The following is a 20,259-nucleotide window of genomic DNA, read 5'->3' on the forward strand; positions in this document are numbered from 1 at the left end:
AACATTGTTGCAAATGCACCAGAATTAGCCAAAAGGCTATTTTTCATCCGTGGTCCCTGGACACATCTTAAAAAGATTAACCAAAAAAAGATTACAGTGAACAATACTTATCTAAACAGCTGTAAAACAGATTTAACTCTTCAAATCCTGTTGATAAATACAGTGTACAAGTTTGCTATAATACAGACATCAGGTCAAAAAATGATAGTACCCATTGACACAGCAGAGACACTAGTGGCAGCCTGGTTGGGTTGAGGTAAGATACATATTCTTATTAATACTGACATGTTGGATGTGTTATGAACCAGGTTTTTAGATGTTGTTTTTTTGAACAGAGGGTATGTGGGGAGTTCTCTGATGTTCTGAGGGACAGAGTTCCACTCCCGTGCTGCTGGGACTGAAAAGACACTCGGAATAAATGCACTTTTCTGCAGAGGAAGAACGCAGGCTCCTCGTGCCGACCCTCGTGTTAGTCTGTGTGTTCCTCATGGTTCCAAACTGACTAAGGGGAGGAGATAAAGGACCATGGATGATTTTGTGTACCAGACAGAGGTTTGAATACTTGATGACATTTTCCCAACTAAAAAGCTTATGCTTTTGTAAAATTGCACAATGGTGATAACTCGATGGTTCTTTATCCAGAATTTTGATTGTTTTTAAAGTGACTCTAAAGGTTGTAAGACAGTAAGTGATGAGAGACAGAACCATACTGTACATGAACCTTTTGGCTGCCTGAAGTGACAAGTCTGATCTCATGAACCGGAAATTTGCTATATTAAATTTGACTCTATTGCAGACCTTTTTTTAATCTGTGATTTAAAAGTTACTGTAGAGTCGATGCCTAGGTATTTGAATTCTGACACTTTTATTTTTGCTCTGTCCCAAATATCTGCCTGATTATTTGCAATGTTTGCTTTAGAAAGTACATTGAAAGTGCTTTGCATTAAGTTTTAAGAAGGATTGATTTAGCCATTCAGAGACATGGGCCATGGACTGTAAGTTTTTCAATAACTTTTGTGTTTTTACCATGGGTATAAATAACTATTGTCTGCACAAATCTGAATGTAGACGTCTGGAAAAATTGAAGGGAGGTCATTTATATAAAATGGAATTAGCAGAGTCCCCAAAATAGAACCTTGAGGTATCCCTGTGGACATGGCAAGGGGCGGTGAGTGGTAATCACTGATCCTGACTGACTGTAAGCGATTTGATATGATTCTATTTTATTTAATCTGAGGAGAAGTTAAATTAGCTTAGTTTGGTTAATAATTTATAGTTTAGTGTCAAAGGCTTTTTTTTTTTTAGATCAAGAAACCACTCCAACCACACCACCTTTATCCAGTTACTATGTGATATTTTCAATGAAAAAGACATTTGCAGTTTCTGTGGAGTGTAGAGTTCTGAAACCAAATTGCAGTGAATGAAGGGAAAATGTAGTGGTATTCAAATGTTAGTACTTGTTGGGTAATTAGTTTTTCTGCAACTTTTGACACTGGAGGCATGATGCTGATTGGTCGGTAATTGTCCCTTGAAAATGGATCAATATTTTTTTGACAATTGGAACAACAGCAGCTGACTTCCACACACTTGGAAATACTGCCTCAATACTAGAGAGGACAGTTTTGGTTATTGTTGTTAATAATGTGGAACTGAGTTCTTTATGCACATATCTATACCAACTATGTTCTGGAAGCTTTTAGTGTTCTTGTCTGTAAGACTTTAGATTCTGTCACTGTGCCTAGGTGGAAAATTGGTTCTGAATTATTTATCAGACAAATATTTAGATTGTTAGATGGGAAGCTTTGGGCAACAGTGCATACAGATTCAGTAAAAAATATTGAGGGCATCTGCAACTTTGTATGAGTTATTTGTAATTTGTCCATTTATCTTCATTTCTAAAAGTTTCCTTTATGTGTCCTGGCCTACAAGTTTCTTCAATTGGTTCCAAATTGTTTCAGAATACCCTTTTGCGTTTTCTATTCTAGTCAAGAAACATCTGCTTTGGCCTTGCGTATAGCTTTAACAGTTTTATTCCTCAATGTTGTAAACCGATTTTTAACACTAGCTGACTTAGTTTTAATTGCATTTTTTAAAGCAAGATCCCTCTTTCATTAGTCTGAGTATGTCAGAGTTCATCCCGGGAAGTATGCTTTTATTGTATTTGTGTTTAACTTTACAGCTAAAATCTTTAATAATTCTCTTAATTTTTCGATTCAAAAGATGGAGGTTTTTGGGATTTCAACAAACTCACGCTCTCTGACAGAATAATTAAATCTTGTTTTGAGAGCTTTCTGGCCATAAGGATCAAATTCGTGATCAGAAAGACCAGCTAACATATTGTATTATTTAAATATTCTCTCAGGTCGGTTGGTAAATGCTAAATCAATCTGGATGCTGCTTGATGTGGGGATTCTTGTGGGCCCTTGGATCATTTGGACTGGATCATATGTCAGTTTTTTTGTTTGTTTTTTAAGCCTTTTCTACATGTGTCCTCCCAGTTTATGTAGATATCCCCCAAAATAATAGTCTCTTTGTTTAAGTTAGATTCCTTGAGTAATTTTTCAAACGTTTCACAAAAAGTTGTTGACTTGTTCTGTTTTTGACATGATGCTTCTTACATTTAAAAGCCCACCCAGCAGAGCTTTGGGTTTTGCTTTAGGGTCCCAAACTATTTTTGAGTGATTGACAGTTTGAAGGTACGCCTGTTTCCGGTGTTTGGCTACCCTGGGATTGACCTGTTTGCGGTCGTTATAATGGTGATGGGATGGCCATTCAGGAAGTTTGTTATTGCTGTGTCTGGATCATTCCTCCCGCTCCCATGCGAGACCAAGCCTGTGCCACGCTGTTGTCCCACAGACTCGCCACTGATGTTGTGCAGAGGAAAATACCTGTAAGGTATGAGTTTGTCTTTGGCGCGTGGCTTAGCATCTCCAGCGTCTCCAAGTGGTGCAGGCCTGGGCATGGGTGGATCAATCAATCAATCAATCAAACTTTATTTCTAGAGCACATTTAAAAACAACCAGGTTGACCAAAGTGCTGTACATAGACATGAAACAATAAATAGACAGAATACAACAACAGACAAACAACACATACAGTTCTCATGTTGGATTAAAAGCCAGGGAATAAAAATGTGTTTTAAGTCGCGATTTAAAAACCGGAAGGCCGGGGGCCAGTCTGACATGTAGAGGCAGCTCATTCCAAAGTCTCGAGGCTGCGGCTGAGAAAGCCCGATCCCCTCTACTCTTCAGCCGTGTTTAAGGGGCAACAAGAAGAGACCGGTTTGCAGACCTTAAAGATCTTGAAGGAGCATGTGGCTTCAACAGATCAGTTATGTAGACTGGAGCTAGTCCATGGAGGGCTTTAAAAACAAACAATAAAATCTTAAAATCAATCCTAAAAGTAACTGGGAGCCAGTGGAGAGAGGCAAGGACAGGGGTGATGTGATCTCGCTTACGAGTTCCAGTAAGGAGACGAGCGGCAGCGTTTTGAACTAGCTGTAACCAGCTGTAGTTGGATGTCTCCGGATAACATCAAACCTGTGTAAAGGTGTGGAACTGCCTTTTCTTTGAGGATAAAAAAAGACAATTAAAGCTTATTTCCATTGTGGTTCTCACTATGGATTTAGTTCTCAATATCTCGATGCAAGACAGGCTGAATATTTCAAGGTGTGATGTGATTTCCAAGAAGCTGACATGCAATCATCAAATAATTAAAGTCTTAACCTTCCAGTCGGTTTCAAGTTAGTCCTATCCTCCGCTGTAGTTGGCCGAGATCCTGTCCCAACACCATCGCTCACATTGATGAATGTCTGCCTTAAAATATTTAGCCTGAGGTGGAATCGCTCCCCCTGTTTTGTGATTTACTCTACCTGCCACATGTTCAGCTTCAGAGTGCTTTGCCTTTTTTTCCACCAATATTGCCTTTGATACAGTATGACTGCCCTGCACTCACTAATTACAGTCTAGCTCATTGCTGAGCACCACAATATAAGATTTTGCTGGGGAGGGTTGTGAGCAAGAAAAAGTTTTATGACAAGTTAGGGTTATGGTTTGTGTGTCATGACAGTGTCAAGTCACTCTTATGGAGGAAAAAAAGTAATTGGTGTAAACATGATATTGGTGCAGCTGGCCTCTGGCCACGCCTATATCGGATAAACCGATGTGATTGGTGCAACTGTCCTTTGGCCTGCTGATAACAGATACACCGATGTGATTGGTGCAGCTTGGCTACAAGGGCATAGTTAATGAGCAGCATTACTCGATGCCGGAGGAACTCGCTGAACAAATCCAAATTGTGCTCTGGCGAGAACTCTGGATTTCCAGGGTAGAATCAGTGTGTACAATATTAAAATGTATAGCTTCTATTAAAGCTGCAGTGCATAGTTTCTTGTAATGACAACAAAACGGTCGGCACATCAACATGATGAAAGCCTTCGGTGATGGTGCACCACCTCAACCCCACCCACGAAGGACTCTTTAGACTAGGTATTGTTGTGGAAGTTTCTGTTCAGCGAGGGAGGAATTTGTGAATGAAGGAGAGACCTTGTTGAAACAAAAATAACACAGGCTAGAGACTGGATTAAAAGTTTGGATATTCGGTGAAAGAGTTTAATTATTTTCTCGAGAGAACAATCAAACAAAATGACGAGAATGGCAGTTCACAATGAAACAGAGAAACAAGTGACACCACACATTCTGGTGTCTGTGTAACACTGAACAAACCCTTATATCCTCTTCTGCCCCCTGAGGAAAGCCCTATCATGTTTTGGAAAAAACCCTTTGATTCCAAACAAAACACTTCATCTCATTCTTCAGACCTGACGGAGCCAGTCGTTGTCTCTGTCCTTATGGTTATTGCGTCAACAGATGGCTGTCGCTGTCGTTTCTACCTTAGAAGTTAAGAGATTTATCTTTTCCATAGATTAGTTCCGTTTCTGACCTAGAGTTTGGGCAACCTGACCTGACCAACCTGACCGCGTGCATCTTTTCGCCATTTGTTTATTCCGGTGATAAACAGAGTCACACCAGTTGCTGTCCCTGGGGACTGAGGGCCCTAAAACAGGAGGTGTTGTAGGAGGCAGACACGTTGTTTATGAGGCAAGGGTGAAATAGGGAGACACATGTTTAGAAACAATGTGGGGGTTAAACCTAAAACACAGATTTGCTTTTACGAATGTAAAAGAACTGAATAAGCACAGATAAGCAGTCATTGCCTATGTGGAAATCATTGTCTATGTAATTTTCCCATCACAGTATTTATCTTTGCTCGATGTGCTGCGCTCGAAAGTCGCTGGACGCCACAATCTTGTGAGCATTCAGAAGCCATACTGAGAAATACAGAGGGAGTTTTGGGGAGCTGATAGTCTTAATTAGTTTTGTGTGTGTCCATATTGCGTATGCACTTTATCAAACCTTTGTGTTTTGAAGAATAAAACTTACAGTATATTCATGTAAGCCCGGGTTGTTGCTACATAAAAGAATGTTTGGTGCTTTGCTGCCGGCCGGAGGAGGGCATGGAGCGCTCAGCCCCCCTCAGGACCCAGGTCTGTCTGCGGCACGCTGTCCTGCTGTTTGATACAGAGGCATCAGTGTTAAACTGAGACCGTATGAACGCGTGAACTGTAGCCTGGACCCGGGCACGGATCCACCAACTGTGCCCGGGTACGGAATGCAGTGCTCACACTAATCAAACTAACTGGACTTTGGGGTCAAGTGCACCTGATGTGAAAGCCCCCTGCATTGTGTTCCATATATTCCATTTTTTTTTAGTTATGATTAGCACTTTTTTACTTCCTCTCAGCTTGTAACCTGTATAAAACACACACCTGGGAGCCAGAAATCTTTCTGATTGAAAGGGAGTCAAATACGTATTTCCCTCATTAAAACGCAAATCAATTTTCTAACATTTTTGACATGCGCTTTTCTGGATTTTCTTAATCTGTCTCTCACTGTTCAAATAAATCTACCACTAAAATTACAGACTGATCATTTCTTTTTGAGTGGGCAAACATACAAATTCAGCAGGGGATCTAATACTTTTTTATACTTTGCCTAATTACTTTCTGCTTTTTTTCTCTAGTCTTATCCCAGCTGTGCCTCACGCCTGTTGTGTATATTTTGATTAACTTTTCACTTTATACATACTCCATGTGTACCTGTATCAACCTTCACCTGTGATAATTTGAAGCCATTTTTTTTTTCTTTACATGGCTCTGAGTGACAGGAGGAACGATATGTTGATGAACACTGTTCATGGCGTATTTTGAGTTTACCTCCGCCCGGTGAACCCACGCGATGCCAAACATTTAGTGTCGCTGTTATTTCTGTCCCTGCCGCTGTGCCGTTAGTTCCGTCACGCCAGCATTGATGATTAGTTTTTGAAGACGGATACGTATGCATAACAAGCAACCTCACTTCTTTACCGGCTCAGCATGACGTTAGCACACACGCACACACACACACACAGATACCTGCTGGTGTTGTCAGGCTTTTAAGACACAGCTGTTGGCTCGGCGAAGATCCTTTTTCTCTACGGATGTGATGAGGAAAGAATAAAGATGAGTGGAGGGAGTTGGGATAAGGAGTGAAATGTATGTGTAGGGAGAGAGAAGAGAAGTAAAAGGACAGATCAAAATGGAAGACAGCAGGAAGTTGAAGATCAGTCATGGAAAAGGTTTTTGGAAATTTCATTCTTAATATTGAATCAGCACTGTCTCAACGTCACATTGTCCGCTACAGAGCACAGAAGGCGATAGCCCAACTCCATGGAATGCAGGATAGCATCAAATCCTCCATTAGATAACAGCAGAACACAGTGGGAAGAACTAAATGTCTGTGCATGGATGACCAAATATCAAAGTCTGAAAATACAGCCGTTAATCCTTCCAGTTAATGTCCTCGTTATCAGTTCCAACTTTAACACTGTTGGTGACCAAACGCCACACCAGACCATTGTGATTGATTAATGATGTCAATAAACAGAACATGTTTTTCTCCCATGCTCTACTGTGTGGTCTTGCCAGACCCTCCTGTGCAGTGCTGTGGAGGAAGGTCTGGCAATGCAAGATCCGTCATTCGTCATTCACACCATACCTTGTCTCAGATGTTTTTCTAAAACCTCTCTTTATTTCCTCTTATTTTCTTATTTGTTGTATACCTTTCCCCACGTTTTCGTGTTAGGCTGTCCCTGTTTTTTTTTCTTCTTTTACTTCCGTCTACCTGATAGATTTTCTCCATCGTTTTTCCTTCATGTGTCAGCAAGCAGACAGCTATATAATTACCTATTACCTAGAGTACATTTGGTTATCTTGCAGACATGGAGTGTACAGCAGGTGAGCTTTGTTTCAGCTCACATATCCAACTGCCATCGCTGACACACTGGGACACGCTCCCAGCAACCGTTACTTCATTTGAGGTCATTTTCTTTTCCCCCCACACACAGTCCTGTTATGACGAACGCAGTGGGGTCTGCTTCTGATTTTCCCCAGTTTCAATCAATGTCATGTATGCAGAAAAACATGACATGGTGGTAGGGAGTTGGGATTATCATTTATGCAATATGGCTCAGCAGAAAAAAAAAAAGAAAAGAGGCATTTTTGAAGGTGATGATGCAGGTGGGAATGAAAGAGGAGAAGGAGTGATGAGTGTGAGAAATGGAGAAGATATTAAAAAAGACAAAAGGGAATTAAACCAGTGACCTCATTCAGCTGCTGGATGCTCGGTTTGAATGGGGAACACACACACACACACACACACACACACAGTAAATGTGCTTATACATATCTAATTACATTAAACCTACATCTTATACACAGATATGGACACAGAAGTGCACATATACAGAAAAAAAACATCCACATCCAGTACACTCTAAATGCTTATGTGCGAAAGACACACACACACACACACATGTGCACACACATGCACACACATGCTAGTGCATCCCTGCAGACTCCCTCGCCCCCTCTTCAGTCGTGTTGACAGCCTTTAGATAAATCACTCGTCTGAGCAGCGAGCGAGTGAGTTGGCTGTTCTACCAATTATTTTAATGAGAACATAAGCTCACCCAATTCATCTGAGCTCCGTTCAAAGTACCCCCCCTCAGGGAAGACAAAATCCCGCTGCTAAAAGAGTTTTGTTGTCTCTTTTGTTTTGCCTCAGAAAATCGGTTATGAAACCAAAAAAACTGGTTTTGTTTACATGTCAGATTTACTGGGATGAGAAGTTCTGGTGTTGCTGCATAAAAACAAAACCAAAACAAAACGTCCTTATGCATAATGAGTCTGGAACTGTTGCCAAGGAGCTGGCTGGTTACATGGAGGCGCTATAGTGACAGTGTTGGGGGTTCAACGCCCTGTAAAGCTTGAGGAAGCTGCAGAAGAGCAAGGCACTAACACAGTTAGTGTAAAATGAGAATATTTTTCAATTCAACCTGTTTTTAGCAGCCACCATGACCTTCATTCTGATAGAAATATGACACAATATCACACAAAAGGAAGTTTTTCAGAACCTAATTTGATATTTTGGGTTCATTATTTTGTCCATTTTCCAATTAGTAACATATGCTTCTAGTGGTTCAGCCTTTCTTAGTGACCCTGGTGAAACAGAAAATGAGCGCGTGGGTCGCGACTAAGTTGGTTGCTAGGAGCAACCTGTCGCGGCTGTGGTACTCATTGAGCAAACAAGGCGGGGGGGGGGGGGGGGGGGGTGGAGGGGTAAAACAATCGCAGAACTTTCAGTCAGGTCCTCTTTGAAACCCAAAAGTCAAGAATCACAAACTGTTGACAGCGCATTGCATGGTGGTGGCACGAAACCAGGGAACTTTCAACATTGCCAATTTAAGTCATTGAGAAGATGGTGTAGTGTAAAGAGTGACAACTGTTGAATGAAAGCCTGAAAATTGGTGTAGGGAGGTGGCTGGGGGGGGGGTTGGATGGGTCAAAAAACACAGGACTGTCCCCCAGGAGACCGGGGATCGTGTCCCGTGTGTCACGGTTCCTAAACCCAATTGTCATGTTCTTTTCCTAAACTACCCCGTTGTCCCGCCCACCCACAACCTTTTTCATAACTTAAGGGGCCGTGTTTATTTCACGGATCTCTTCCGTGGGCCGATCACAGAATTTTTGGTGATTCCGTTTAAAAAAGCCAGAGATTTTGAGTTAAAGAGTTTTTTTGTGACTAATTTTAAGCCAATCCCGGATGTGCATCTAACCTTAAAGGCAGGGTATGTGATGTTGTAAAGCTAGAAAGATTTTAAAAGTAGCCTCTCCTCGGATGAGCCACACACAGACGTGCACTAGCACCGCTGCGTCGCTGCTTCAGAGCGGAGAACGGGTTTACATTTTACTTCAAACGGCTAATATTATCACATCGAATGTTTAACCCCTGTGTTGTCTTCCCATCAACCATGACAAATCGCTTCTGTTGCTTTTCTCAACGTTTTGGTCCTTTTTTCTCAACATTTTTATCATAATATATTTTGGACGTTTTCTTTCTGTGTGTTTGAAAAACTTTCAAAAACGGATCCAATTTGACCCGAGGACAACATGATGGTTAAAACGAACATGACTAAAGTTACCAATGCAGCGGCGACGCACAATAAGCTCAGCTAATTCAGAGCCAATAAGTTATGGATTGCTGGTCTGCGTGGTGAAATCCATTTCCTACATGACATCATGACTTCATGTAAACATACACGCCGACTCTCTTAAGCCAAGTTATGTGTATGCATTTTGAAAATTTCTCATGTAAATCTACGCTCTATACAACAGATGTAAACATACACGCCACCTGCCGTGTTATCGCCGTTTGGCATGTTATCGCGACAAGAAAGTGACGCTTGAGTTTAGGAAACGTGACACGCGGGACACAATCTCCGATCTTCTGCATGAAAATCCTGGGTTTTACGGCTGCCGAAAGATACGGCAAGAGTTCCCCTGAACACACCTCCCTGTAAGACCAGCATGCCCGGAATGCACCTGAACGCACCTCCTTGTAAGACCAGCTCGCCCAGAATTCACCTGAACACATCTCCCTGTAAGACCAGCAGGCCCAGAATGCACCTGAACACACCTCCCTGTAACACCATCAGGCCCAGAATGCACCTGACCACACTCCCTGTAAGACCCCACACACCCCAGAATGCCACCTGAACCACCTCCCTGTAAGACCAGCACCCGAATGCACCTGGACACACCTCCCTGTAAGACCAGCACGCCGGAATGCACCTGACACACCTCCCTGTAAGACCCATCACGCCCAATTCCACCCCTGCACACACCTCCCTGTAGACCCACGCCCCAGAATCACCTGAACAACACCTCCCTGTAAGACCAGCACGTCCGAGATGCACCTGAAACACACCTCCCTGTAAGACCCCACAGAACACGCCCTGAATCAACTGAACAAACCTCACCTGTAATAACACCCACAACCCAGAATGCACCTGAACACACCTCCCTGTAAACCACCACACCCAGAATGCACCTGAACACCTCCCTGTAAGACCAGCACGCCCAATAAACCTGTACACACCTCCCTGTAAGACCAGCACGCCCGAATGCACCTGAACACACCTCCCTGTAAGAACGCACGCCCAAATGCACCTGACACACCTCCCTGTAAGACCACCACACCCAGAATGCACCTGAACACACCTCCTGTAAGACCACCACACCCAGAATGCACCTGACACCACTCCCTGTAAGACCAGCACGCCTGGAATGCACCTGAAACACCTCCCTGTAACACCAGCAGGCCCAGAATGTACCGTACCACACCTCCCTGTAAGACCACCACACCCAGAATGCACCTGTACACACCTCCCTGTAAGACCAGCACGCCCGCCGAATGCAACCTGGACACACCTCCTAAGTCCTTCCATGGACACCCCCCCCCCCCCCCCCCCACCCGCTCCGGTCGCAGAATGCACCTGAACAACCAACACATCCCTGTAAGACAGCATGCCCAAATGCACCTGAACAACCACCTTGAAACCCACTATTCACCTGTAACACGACCACCTTTACACCAAGCAACCTGTTCACCTGAACACACCACCCTCCCGGTTTAACAACCAACCAGGCCGAAATTGCCACCTGACCAGACCTCACCTGTAAGCCCACCACACCCAGAATAAGCACCTGACCCACACACTCCCTGTAACCAGCACGCACCTCACACCCCAGGAATGCACCTGAAAACACTCCCAAACCAACGATCCTCACCTGTAAGACCAGCACGCGCCCGTTACATGCACTGGACACCCACCCTGCTAAAACCCCGCCTCGCCCAGACGACACATGAAACAACCTCCCTGTAAGACCAGCACCGCCACGAAAGCACCTGACAACCTGTGGTCATGTGCATCGCGGGCGTGTGGTGGTCGTAAGACACACCACAACCCAGAATGCACCTGACACAACACCTCCGCGTAAGACCACCACCCAAATGCACAACCTCAACGTCCCGTAAGACCACAGCACCCCGAACTGCGAATGCTCAACCTGAAAAACTCCCTGTAACCCCAGCCCAATGACCGCCCGCCTGAGACGCATCCCGAAGCACACCACTCCCTGTAACACCGCCGGGCCATAGCACCTGGAACCACCTACCTGTGGCACCGACACCAGCCCTGAAGCACTGACACCTCCTTAAGAGCACCACAACGCCAGAAGCACCTGAAAAACACTCCCTCGTAAGAGACACACCACAAAGCCCGAATGCACCTGGACAAACACCTCACTTTAAGACCCGCCCCGCCCTGAACCTCCCTGAACACCCCCCGCTCACGAACTCCCTCCACCCCCCAACCTCCTCCGTTAACCCCTCCAGCACCAGAATGCACCTGAACACGACCTCCCTGCTAAGACCAGCACGCCCGGAGCACTCCCAACATACCGAACACACCTCCCTGTAAACCACCAAGCCCAGCAATGCACCCTGGACCACTGCCCTTTAAGACCCATGCCAACACTCATATAATCAACTCCCTAAGCACACTGAACACCAACCTCCTGTAAAACCATTTACGCTCATAATGCAACCTGGACACAGACCACTCCGATTCCCCTTAAGACCACAGCCACACCGGGCAAAAAAAACCCATATGCCCTGAACACACCTCCATGAAAGACCACAGCCCAGGATGCAACCTGAACACAGCCTCCCTGTTAACACCAGCCAGGCCCAGAATGCAACCTGACCACCCATCCGCTGTATACCAACCCCACCCAAATGCCAAGCGGGACAACACACACTCCCGTCAAGACGTCACTCCCGAGAATGTCACCTTGCCAACAGCACCTCCCTTTAAGGTCCCCGCCGGTCACGACCAGAATGCACCTGAAAACACACCTCCCTTTTAAGACCCGCTCGCCCAGCATCCCTGAACACACCTCCCTGTAAGACCAGCACGCCCAGAATGCACCTGAACACCTCCCTGGAAGACCAGCACGCCCATGGGTGTGGAAATTGACGACTGCGTTGGTTTTAAAATTGCACTTGACACTTTTACACTTTTACAGTTGACACTTGTTTTGGGCTTTGGTACAAGATAGAGTTCACAGGCTCTTACAGTTTTATTAATGTTGCTTTTCTTTTTCTTTGTTTTTTGCTGTTACTGCTTGGGATGAGGGGCAGCTAATTGATGGATTTTTAAGTAGTCATCTTTAATTTGTTTATGATCAAATACGACATGCAGTATGTTTTATTTATATCTTGTTTTTCTAAAAGATGAACTGTTTGTGAGGTTGGAGGCTGCATGGCCATGCTGCAGTTATTTGAAAAGGTGTTCAGCTTCGGGATGAAAGGTGTTTGACTGTGATGCCTTCAAGAAAAATCATTAGATTCTTGAGAATTCTTGATTCTCAGCTCAGTAATGCCCTGAGTGTTGCTGCTTAAACATTAACTTAACAGTCCAGAGGTGCAACATTACACATGGCCGTGAAAGCAGACACACACACACACACACACACACACACACACACACACACACATATCAATGCATCCCCTCTCTGAGTCTCTTTGAAAGAAACACAGATCAAACCTGAGCAGAAGCAATAGGGAAGAAGCGCTGACTGAGAAGTTGACTGCAAAACCGAGAAATAAAAAGAATGCTTAAAAACCTCCAGCTTTGTGTTTCTCCCAGAAAAGAAATGCATTGATATGAAGTGAGAGAAACAGAGAGAGAGAGAGACAGAAACAAAGGGGGGGCTCAAAAGAAAGTATGGCTGCAATGACGGTGAAACATGACAAGAGCTGATGCAAGAAGGAAGAGGTCTGAAAGACACGAGATGAGCAAACAACGGGAGCAAATTGAGAATATTAAGAGAGGAAATGAACCCAGCTGAGAGAGAGAGAGAGAGGTTTTTGGGCAGGAGAGAGAGAGACAGGGAGTGGGACAGAGTTTAAAGATGAAGTTTTCTGTCGTGCTGCTCATGACGGGAGACGGCGAGTTAATTAGGAACGAGGGATCTTCGCGGTTCGTCATTAAATTCCCGATAGTTTAAGGAGCGCTGCGTAGCCTCTGACCTTTACAGGCCCGTGAACAAACAGAGGGAAGACAGGAGAGCGCATCTCCTCATCAATCCTCCGTCTCACCTTTTCTCTCTTCATCTCCTTTCCCTGGCTTTCCTTTCAACCTCTCCCTCCCTCCGTTCACCTCCCGGAGACAAAGATGGATGGAGGGCTGATTCTTGACAGCATGACAGAACAGATAAAAAGATTCCAAATACATATTCTAAGAGTCATTCCTTATATCGATTTTATTAACTTGACAGCACTTAAATGTGTATTCTTAACCCTTGTGTTCCCATCAAAATGAAAATCAACACTTTAGTTGATGCTTTTTATCAATTTTTGCAACTTTGTTTTACCTTTTTGTCCCTTTTTGACATTTAACACTATTACTTAATCTCATTTTTGGGAAATTCTACCTGATGTTTGAGTTAGAGAAGCAGAAATTAGGAATTATTGAGACTAAAATTAAAGGAATGGATGTTGATGATAATCACAGACTGGAATATGTCAACTTTTACTCAATACTATTTCAAAACCACTTCAATAGTTTTTCAAATGCCATAAAATTGAATAAGACGCCCCAAAATTAATGAAAGTAGAGATTTGTACTTGGCAAAGAGCGTTGTGGGGAATCAATCATGTTATTTTGGGGAATTAAAAAGAGCATTGATATAGGAACACGGGTCAATTTAACTCAAGGACAACATGAGGGTTAACCAGTTCATGTGCATCTGCATTTTCTATATTTTACCTTGTTGGGGAAATAACAACATGATGGCTGATAAAAAGCCTGTGTGGCTAGTGGAGCTTAAAATTCACCTGTCACCCTGACTGGGGGCCAAAGAAGTTAACTTCAGGCCCTGCCCGCGTATCACTGAAACGTTCTATAACCCCCCCACCCCCACCCTCACCCCACCACCACCATCTTTTCCTAAACCTAACTGTCCCCTTCTTGTGCCGCCTGTCAGTTAAATATATGCTCTTTGGGGTTATTTTGATGGGTAATTTTGGGGCGTCTTATTCAGTTTTATAGCATTTGAAGAAAAACAAATTGTGTTTTTCAAATGGTATTGAGTAAAAGTTGACATATTCCAGTCTGTGATTATCCATCAACATCCTTTCTTTTAATTTTAGTCTAAATAATTAAGAATTTCTGCTTTTCTAACTCAAACATTTGGTATAATTTCAGGTCATCGATGCAAATGAGAATTTGTTCTGAATCAACGTACCTGGATAAATAATAGCCAGGTAATATCCATATACAGTACATCCTAATTCCCCTTCTCCATTCTCACTCTTTCACTTCCTGTTATCCCAATTTACCTTCCTCTCTCTCTCTCTCTCTCTCTATCTCTCTCTCTCTCTATCTTCTCTCTCTCTATCTCCCCCTCCCTCCCCTTGTCCCTTAACCCTCTTACTCTGTCATTAACCTTCTTTACTCATCTTCCTTTCCTCCCCAGTCCCTCTCACTCTTTCCCCTTTTACTCCCTTCCTTTTTTACACCCCCCCCCCCCCCCCCTTGGTATTTCTAATCCATGAGACTCTGGTAATGCCAGTGCGCAGATTCAGAGGCCTTGCAGGCTCACGGCTGAAATTACCCAGTTAACCACACACACACACACACACACACACACACACACACACACACACACACTGCTGTGATGCCAGCTAACGAGGGAAATGCATCAGCCGCTAACGAGGAGGAGTAAAGCGCCATCAACACCTTGTAGTCTGACGACGGCTGCTAATCAGGAATGACGGCTGCACACACACACACACACACACACTCACACTCACACTCACACTCACACACACACACAAAACAACCTTATACATGTTTGCTTGATCTTTAATGAATGAATGGGTTTATTTTGGCAAAAAACTTAAAATACAGACACAAAGTGTTTCACTTTTAAAGAAAAAAGCAAGAATAAGAAAAGGAAATGAATAGTCTTGTCAAAAAAGGAGTAGGACAAAGCAAAGTGCTTTTCTGGTCCTCTAGCCTTTTTGAAACGTCCATACCCTTACCAAAGTGATTTCTACCTACTGTTCATCAATAAGCAACCATACAACCCTATAACTGAAAACATAGTCAAAAATCAAAAAGCATTTGCAGATCAAACAATGGATGAAGTTACTATTCTCTGATTTTTTTAATTTTAATAATTAAGCTACCGTCCATGCATGATATTTATCAAGCACAATTAACTTCTAAACTGAAACAAGTTCATACAAAATGATACACTACCTGCCAATAACAGCTCTACTCATACAGCAGCAACTACAACCTGCGCCCTTTCTACTGTAATTTCTAGAATTTCTCTTTGTATTTCAACATTTTTTAACTGTATGGCATTTTTAGTCACTTTTCACTAAAGTTGTGACGAGCATCGCTCAGTGAGATTGGGAGTGATAGAGCAAGGAGAGAAAGGGGAGAGTGAAGAGAAAAGAAAGATGGAGCTCTGGGAGGAAGATGTATTATTAGAGATAATAATAAATGATGATAATAATGATGTGTGAAGGGAATTTCTAAAGTTGGGTTTCTAATGAACAAAGGCGCTCTTTAGAATATAAGGAATCCACTTAACAAAGGTGCTATAACTTTATTAATCAAAAATGAAATGTGTCAGCAAAATATATATATGAGAGAGACAGAGAGACAGAGAGAGACACAGAGTGAGAAAGACAGAGAGAGAGAGACAGAGAGACAGGGTTGTCTCTTGTTGTATGATTGGCAATGAATTGAACATGTGAGCAGAGGTGTTGATGATGAGGTTTCGTGGCTACAGTAACGGGGATTTGATTGGCGGGGTATCTTGGTGACGGTGACGTTTTTGGTGTTTAGTGAGTCAGTAGTAGACTTACCCAGGGGGAGTCTGATGAAAACTGGTGTGTCTGCCCGGTTCAGCTCTGAGATTTACTTGCATTGCACAGCGCTGTGAAGGAACAATCTCCGACATGACGTTTAGAAGTGATGTATGTAGGCCACAACTCAAAGCAACTTAATACTATATAGTGATATTTAGTGTTGACAAATGGCTTTTTATTGAGTGTTCTCTAAGTGAAACAATAGACACGGGAAAGCATAGCTCCTTGTTTTTGCCGACCTCATTCCACACAACAGTCGCGATGTTCCTTTTAGCTGACGTTAACCGCTTGTGCTCCAGGAAAGTGAAGAAAAGTAAGTTCCCACCAAACATGGACACACGCGCAGACATACACACAGATACGTCTCACTTTGTCAGATAGATGTACAACTACAATCTCAACACTAATTTGAATCTTCATTCAAGTCAATGTTTATTAAAGGGCTTACACACCAAATTGCATTGTACTGTACTGGAATTATACTGTGCTGCAGTCACATGATCTGTGTATTTCAGTTCAGGATTTTGGGAGTGCTTGTTGGTCTGTACCTTAGTGCGTGTGTGTGTGGTTGTGAAATATATTGGTATAGGCGCTCTGTGTTGTGTTTGAAACCACTATCTCCTCACTGCAGCTGGATGGAACTCAGATTGGACCAGAGCTATAAATACTCTCTCTGAGACACACACACACACACACACACACACACACACCCACCATAAATACACCTTGACGCTGAGCTTGAGCTCAGTCCGCTCTGCCAAACCCGATTAAATAGGAAATAAATCACTATAACACACACACGCACACACACACACACACACTTTAGTACTCATCCAGATTCATGTACCTGAACACAGCACACAAATACAAAGAGAGCACAGGTGTTAGCGTATCCTGTGGCTTCTGGATGTTTAGAGGTGGAAACAATTTGAACACTGGCAGCCTACACGTAAAGGAATAAATCTTATTTAAAGTTAGAGATGGTTCCCAATTTTGGAAATGGGGTTGTATGAGGTACTTTTCCATACTCCCCCAGTTTGAAGAAACAGCACGGAGTATTGGCATGAACGCAAAGCAGTGTACTGCTGTGGACGGGGGGGCAGCAGCTAAAAGTGTTTTAGACTCCTAAAAAAGAACCTACCTAAAAAAAAGTTATACTCTCATCAAAACCACAAGATTTCTTTGACAAAAGCAAAAGTTTTACCCAGGGACGTGCAAGGACACAGTATTAGGGACCACTAAGGTCTATATAAAGAGACTTCAGATACAGTATTAGTGGAACACTAAGGTCCTTGTAAAGAGACTTCAGTACAGTTTAGGGACCACTAAGGTCTATATAAAGAGACTTCAGATACAGTATTAGGGACACCACTAAGGTCTAATAAAGAGACTTCAGATACAGTATTAGGGACACTAAGGTCTATATAAAAGACTTCAGATACAGTATAGGGACCACTAAGGTATATAAGAGACCAGATACAGATTAGGGACACAAGGTCTATATAAAGAGCTTCAGATCCAGTATTAGGGACCACTAAGGTCTATTAAAGAGACTTCAGATCAGTATATGGACCATAAGGCTATATAAAAGACTTCAGATACAGTATTAGGGGACCACTAAGGTCTATATAAAGAGACCTCAGATACAGTATTAGGGACCATTAAGGTCTATATAAAAGCATCCAAAGAGCACCAGGTCATGGGACCTTTAACCAAACTCTGACTACCTTACCAAGCTATCTTATTTCCCTTACGCAATTGTTTAATAGATTTAATAAATATTAAACAAAATAATCTGTTCACACAGAGAAGACATTTTGAATATTCACAAGTTTAATCACAAACATCAAAGGAAACGCTGCTACAGCGTGTATGTTTTCTATGCTATAGACCAGGGAGAGGGACATTGTTTTTCACTGAGAATTTGTTTATTTTGCAAATCGCAATAAATCATTCAAATTCTTTTGTTGTTGTTGAAATTAACTACTAACAGCTAACAAGTCCTCTCTGGTAGACAAAGGGTAGTGAAATAATTGTTTGACATGATTAGTGGATGGCTACAGGCACTTTGTGGGGGTAGGACATAAATGCACTTTGTCTCGATGGCAGTGGGCAATAGTAGGCTATGATTGGCCAGTGTTCAGATGAGAGACAAACCAGTGGCCCAATCATGTGATCTCTCTCCTCTCTGTGGGCCGGTCAGCCAATGACCAAGGGTGTGAATGGCCAGTGTTGCTATGACACATAAGTGGGCCAACCATGTGATCTCACTTCTTTCTGTGGGCCGATTAAAAAAATAAAAAAAATAAAAAAAAATAGCATTCGACTGGCTTGCAGCACCTGCAGCCCACACAGTTAGATCGGCCCACTGGGAAATTTCCCAGTACTCCAGATGGCCAATCCATGCCTGATCAGGTGTCACATCAATGGAAAAGAGATGGCAAACTGGTTTGTAATTAACATTAAGGATTTAAAATTCACTCGTCACTCGTGTTGATTAACGGAGCTCAGCGGGGAGAATTGCCGCTCCACCAGAAACATCTCCAAATAAACACTAGGGCAGAGATTCTAGGTATTATTTGTACAAAATCTCAGTTCTGATAGTGAGGTTCTGGTTTATATCACTTTATTATCGGCATAGGAAAAAAACAAATGGCAATCATCCCTTCAATCGTCAATATATGATCAAATCTGCACAATACCGCCCACACCCTCAGTACGCTTCTCTGCAACAAGGCAATAACTTTAACCGCTGGATTTCAGACAAGATGTTGAGTTACTCTTTAATACCTCTCTCTCTATGTTCTCTGTGGGAAATCTATTCCTACTTGTGAGTTGATAGAATCCATTTGGCAGGTTGAGCTTCAGTAAAACACTGTAAACATCCACGATGCATCGGCATATCCAAAAAGGTATTCCCACGAGACCGAAATGCTGAAAAGGCAAAGAGCTGTGAGCAACGACAAGTAGAGTGGTATTATTGCAGAGTAAATATGAATAAATGAATAAATGAAGACAATATGAGAGGCAATTTGTGTCTGTTTGGTTTTGAAAGACTTTTGGGGACAAGAATAAAGACATAAACAGAATGGTTGAGATATATTTTATCACATTGCATGCCAGTTAGTTTCCATGAGTGACCTTTATAAACTTTACAACTTGCAGGAAATAAACAGTGGGACTGAACTCTGATGACTGCTGTGGTTTGGGGGGGGGGGGGGGGGGGGGGGGGGGGGGGGGGGGGGTTCTCTTACATCAACACATTGTTTACTGGTGGGACTGTCTTAGCCTCATTAGCCTGTGCCTGGCTGATTAGCATTAGGCTCTTGGGTGCAGGGTAACAACAATTACTGATCATTATCAGCATTTGTATAAATAATGAAGCAGCCAGGGCTTTGTATTGGCAAACAAAAGGTCAGAAATTAGCAGAGAAAGGGCTGTACGTGTTTGTGTGTGTTTACGTGCACGGTCTGTGTGCAAATGTTACGTGTGCATTGCTAGATTTTACCATTGAACGAGTGTAGATTTTCACTTAATTGCATTGCTTCAGTTAAAACTGAAGGCGAGTCTGTTCCATGATACCTCACACAAGACTCTACGTCATACAGGTCATGATCTGTCAAAGGGGGCGTGGCAAAATCATAGGGGGCGCGTCAGTTTCTGCTGGGTTCATTGATACCTCACACAAGACTATACCTTAAATGGGTCAACAGTCATGAAAGTGGGCGTGGCTTACACATAGGGGACGTTCCAAAGCATCACCAATGAAGAAGGAGCTGTCAGCCCACAGGCCCTAACTAGTTACTTCAGAAAGTTACCAATGCGTTACTTTTAAGTTTTTCAAATTTTTAAATGCTCAAATGTGACCCCA

The 20,259-nt window shown here is 43.0% G+C and overlaps 1 long non-coding RNA gene across 1 annotated transcript in view; it reads right to left on the reverse strand.

The window, feature by feature from the left end:
* Positions 1-18,496: 18,496 nt before the first annotated feature.
* The window catches only part of LOC116687719 (uncharacterized), a 10,745-nt gene continuing 8,982 nt past the window's right edge, over positions 18,497-20,259 (reverse strand). Inside the window, exon 3 of the long non-coding RNA XR_004331618.1 lies at positions 18,497-18,623. This is a non-coding gene — a long non-coding RNA (uncharacterized LOC116687719). The remainder of the gene's footprint in view (positions 18,624-20,259) is intronic.

This window comes from Etheostoma spectabile, chromosome 4 (assembly GCF_008692095.1).
Source record: "Etheostoma spectabile isolate EspeVRDwgs_2016 chromosome 4, UIUC_Espe_1.0, whole genome shotgun sequence".
Lineage (NCBI taxonomy): Eukaryota > Metazoa > Chordata > Actinopteri > Perciformes > Percidae > Etheostoma > Etheostoma spectabile.